A 5,512-nucleotide genomic window follows, 5' to 3' on the forward strand; every position below is an offset into this window, starting at 1 on the left:
TTTCCTGATGGTTCTTTTAGTAAAAGAACTGGGTTTTCAATAGCTTTATATTTTGGTATTTCTGTTTTTACTATTTTCTGAAATAATTCATCGACATAAATTCTTTCTCTGTTTTTAAATATTATACTATGATGGCTATTTGTTAAAGCATAATTTATTGCATATGTAATTGAAAATGGTTCATCGTCTTGTTCCATTAGATTCTTTCTGTGAAATTTATAAGCCAAACTTATAGATCTTCCAAGATTTTCGGTTGATAACGGTATAGCATATCCAAGATGGGCATTGAATTTAACATTTACGTTTGCCAAGTTTCCATGAACAATTCTAATTATTTGATCTATTGGGTCATCAGTAATTCTTTTGTCACAGATTGCTAAGCTTATAGGTGAATTAATTCCTTTCATATATGTAGATTTGATTAAGACTTGTATAGTACTAATATGAATCCATCCAATTTTAGATCTTTTTTGTTAATCCTTAATTTTCTCAATCTGTTTACTCAACTCTTCATCATTTATCAAAGCTATTTCAAGTTATCCATTGGCGGATTTTATCTTTATAGGGGCTTCAAGTTGAATTTTTCCATAGTATATTATATTTTTTCTATTAAAAACTTCTTTGAAAAGATTTTGTTTATTAAAATTTTCATTTGATTTGAGATTTAATTCTGTTTTTAGAACAGCCTGCTTTTCATTATCTAATAAGGCAGATAATCTATAATAATCAGATTCTTCCGTTAATTCTAAGCTTTCTAAATAATTCATAACTAAGAGATTAGGATAAAGACGTACCTTTCTGGAGAAAAATTTTCTTTATTTAGTATATTTTACATAAGATGTTTTTATCTCCAGATAGGAGATTATAGATATTAACTCCAGAGGGGAGTTTAAAACTATTTTTCCCTAAGGAAATTCTTTTTTCAGACTACAGAATCGCCTCGGCAGCTTCCTCCTTGCTCTCCTAGCATATGAGTACTCTTAGCCTTCTGCTTTCTATTTTCTGATTAATTGGTTGGAAATTTCCTGGGAAGACGGACATGAATATTACTTGGTGTGTTGGAACCAAGCATTCTTCTTATTAAAAATAGGTTGACTGTTTGTAAATTTTAGGGATATATCCCTTGGATTTACATTGTCAATCATATTTTTAAATCTCTTTACTGCATCAACGAATCCTGCAGGAAACTCACTAATAATTTTTAGATCATTAAAAATTAAAATTGTATCAATTAATCCATACTGGAAAAACTGATAGGTGTCAGACGGGGAAGTATCTGGAAATATAACTAGCTTTGTTAGCTGTTCTTTGGAAATAGGATAATATCCCAAAATTTCCCTTTTTTCTTCAGTCCAATTCAGGACTATGTTAAGAGTTTCTCTGAGATTTGTTCTAGAGACCCTTTTCTTTTCCTTGATTTCAGCCCTTGTAGGAATGTTTCTTATTATCCCTGTTCTCTGGGTTTGAATTGAAGCTTTATCTGCTCTTTTTAGGTTTTGTTCTGGATGGAGAGCTTCATATTCCCTGAAGGATTCCTTTGCCTCTTCTAGTGTTAGAAACCCTCCTTTATGAATTATCCTTGATTGATGTGTGAATGGTGCTGCTTTTTCCCAGGCATCATATACTCCTTTCATGGGGCCATTATAAATTACATAATATTTTTTATCTTGGGTAGATTTTTTAATAATTTCAGCAATTGTTTTATTTTCCGAAATTTTTTCTTCACCTGATTTGTCCACCATGCTTAGCTGGCTGAACTCTGATGGTTTTGCTTGTTGTGTTCATTTCATTGTCTCAATGGCCTTCTTGAGAGATTGGATCTGTGTCCTTATTTGTTGGCAATGCCTGCATTTTTCGAGTTCTTGCTCATATTTTTGAATTTCTTGATCTAATGCGTTGTAGACGAACTCCATTCTCTTGTTAATGTATCTGCAATAACATTTTTGTACCCTTAATATATTCAATTTTTATTGGATATTGTAACAAAAATAATTGCCATCTTACCAATCGCCCATGATTATAATCAACTTTTAAATTATATCGTATGAAACCTGTTAGGTAACTTGAATATGTCCTTAATGTAAATTCTCTGGGTAGTAAATCAATTTTCCATTTCTTAAGAGATTTAATTGCTGCTAGAGTTTCCTTTTCATGAGTGGTATATCTCTGTTCTGTTGGAGTAAAAGTCCCTGAAATATACCTGCAAAGTAATTCCTTTAGGGAATATTTAGAATCTAGTGATTCTTTTTCTTGTTCCAAACTTTTTATAGCTTTCTTAGCTTTTAGACAACCTGACCAAGTTATGTCTGAAGCATCTGTTTCTACTATTAAATAGTCATTTTCTTCTGGAATATAAAGTTCTGGAAGTTTTTCGCATAATTCTTTAATTCTTTGAATTTGCATACTATATTTTTCATCCCATTTCCATTCTTTTTTAGTACTTATTTTTGAAAATAAGCTTTTAGTGTATTCTGTTATATTCTTTAAAAATCCTTGATCAGAAATATAATTTATACATCCTAAAAATCTTTGTAATTGTTTCCTATCTTCTATTTTATTAGGAAATAAATTTACCTTTTCTAGAACATTTGGTTGAAGTTTTAGCTTTCCTTGGGTAGATAGAATTAATCCAAGAAACTATATTTCTTGTTTTGCTATTCTTGCTTTCCTTTTGCTAAGAACTAATCCTTTTTCTTTACATCTTTCTAAAACTATTAATAATTTTTGAAGATGATCTTCTTTATCATGTTTTGTAAAAACTAGTATATCATCAATGTACACTAAAACAAATTCATTTAACTCTTTTAGATTTTCTTTCATAAATCTTTGATAAATACCTGGAGCTTGTTTTAATCCGAATGGTAATACATTCCATTCATAGAGTAACACACTTGTTGATTCTTTTGTTGGGCAAGTAAAAACAGTTAATTTCTTTGTTTTTTCGTCTAAACGAAGTTGCCAATATCCTGATTTTGTATCAAGAGATGAAAACCAAGTCGCTCCTTTTATTTTTTCTAAAATAGAATCTTTTATTGGAAGTTTATGAGCATCACCAATAGTTGCTTCATTCATCTTCTTATAGTTAATAACCATTCTTCGTTTTCCCCTTTTAATTTCATTATTGTTTTCGACATAAAAGGCTGGAGCCGCATGAGGACTTTTACTTAATTTTATAATTCCTTTTTCTAAAAGATCTCTACATTCTAATGAGAACTCTTCTCTATCTCTTGCGGAATAAGGAATTTTATTTGGAACATTTATCTCTTTTGTAGGATCTTTTAATTTAATGCTTACTAATTCGTTATTTGTATTTTTAATATCTAAAGGATTTTCAGCACAAATTTCATCCAAAAGTTCTTCTATCTTTATTTCAAGATTATTTTTTGAAATTTTTATCTGAAAGTATAAATTTAAATAACATGTCTCTAATATAGAAAATATTTTAAATTTTAGAATCTTATCTATAGTAGTAGTTGGTATTTTTATACGTTTTGATTTTTGATTTATTAAAGAATCGTGTGGAGCTTTTAAAACTATATATGTTAATTCTTGAATGAATGGATGATATAGCCTTAAAAAGTTATTTCCTATGATAAAATCCATTCCAGAATCTAACATATATATAGATGGAACAATGAACCTATAATTTTGAATAAAAATTTCAGCCATCTCTGCTTTTTGGTCAATTTTATGTATTGATTTTAAGAATTCGGTGTCATTACAGTTAACACTAGTTAAAATCATTAATTTTTGATCTATTAATTTTGATAACTTAATTATTTCTTCTCTTAAATCTTCTAATTTACTTTTTTCCATTAGATGACGCTTTTCTTTGTGAAGAATTATAGTTTTAAGTGAAAAGTGTGGCTTTAGAATGTGTGATTTAAGTTTTGCCATGTAAGCACGTCTTTAAGATTTGCTCTGTACCCTATATTTCTCTATTAAAAAAATGTTGACGTTAATAAATATATATGCTTTTTTTTAAATAAAAAGTGAAAACAACAATTCCTATTTTAAAAATATGAATAAAACAATTATTAAAAGGGACAAAATGACCTCTGCAGCGTGTGTGGTAGCTCCTCCGAGTTTGTGCTTCACGTTTTGCGAGACAATAGAGTTGCACATCAAACATTAAAGAGGATAGATGTCAGTTTGGAATGAAGCAAATGGTTTTTTCACCAAGCCCTTCCTTCCCTTGCTCATGGAAAATTTGTCTTCCCATTCTCTTTTTAAAGGTTATTTTGTAGGAACAAGTTCATTTTTAAAAGGGATAAATATTTTTTTTGTCTTTAAAGTTTGAGGTTAAAATTAAAATTGTTTTCGACTTTTTTTCTTATTAAAATCATCCACAATATTACAAAACATTATAAAATCGTCCTTTTGTTCATAAATAATATTTTTTGGACAATTTTATTCTTGAACAAAAATAAAAAATCCTCTCCATTTTTACCACTATAGCACTATCCCCCTGCATCATCAGTCATCACCACTGCCACCACCACACCATTCTTCATCCATTCATAACAAAAAAAGATGCAGAATTCCTCAAACAACAGGAGTTACTGGTAGCTGAATTAAGAAAAGGCTAACGAAGAGATATCAAGAAAGCTTGCAGAATTGGAAGAACAAAGCTTCGAAACTCTACTTTGAATACCCACAGATCCGTTGAAAGTAGACACTCGAAGATGCCAACGAGCAATGCGACTAAAACAAGACTGTGGCATGCTTTAAGCAAAATGGAATGATTTTCTGGTCTTTAACTGCATCAATAGCAATAACAACTCAATTTTGAAGTGAAAAAGGAGGAAAAAAAAACTTGACAACAACAGCTCAATGACAACAACTACTCAGAAGTTATATTTTTCATTCTAGACCCTCTCACTGTCGTTCGCTCCTTTCTCTTCTCCTTCCAATTTTGCTTTTCTTTTTTTCCATCTTTGTTGACGTCGCGAGCTGATTCCATTAGTGGTGACGGAAAGTGTTGGACGCGGACGGTGGAGGAAGAAGAGAAATGTTGGATGGTGAAGGAGATCCATGTGAAGATGAGGAAGAAGCAGAGGAGAAGGGACCCACAACCACCGTCTTCATATATAACCTACAGATATAGCTCTGACACCGATTGGCTCTTCCAGAAGATTTGCATCCTAGGCCATGGCTGCTCCGATAGTGAACGAATTTGATCTTTTTTGCACCGTATAGAAGTGAAGACGAAGAAGATGAAGAAGAAGATGAAGGGTTGTTGTTGTGAATGAGAAGAAGAAGATGATGAAGAAGGAAGAAAAAAGAAGATATGAGAAGAAGAAGATGAAAGGTGGGAACTGATGATGATGATGGGATGGGATGGGATTTGGGGTGCAGGGTCAAAGAGTAGGAGGAAGGGAAATTGGGGGTGGGTTTGGGGTGAGAGGAGAGACGAAGAGATGCTGGGTGTGGGTGGGGTGGAGTTTTATTTTTTTAATATTATTTTTATTAATAGTCAAGGGTAATTTAGTCCAAAAAAATAGCAAATGAC

Source organism: Arachis duranensis, chromosome 8, assembly GCF_000817695.3.
Source record: "Arachis duranensis cultivar V14167 chromosome 8, aradu.V14167.gnm2.J7QH, whole genome shotgun sequence".
NCBI classification, from domain to species: domain Eukaryota; kingdom Viridiplantae; phylum Streptophyta; class Magnoliopsida; order Fabales; family Fabaceae; genus Arachis; species Arachis duranensis.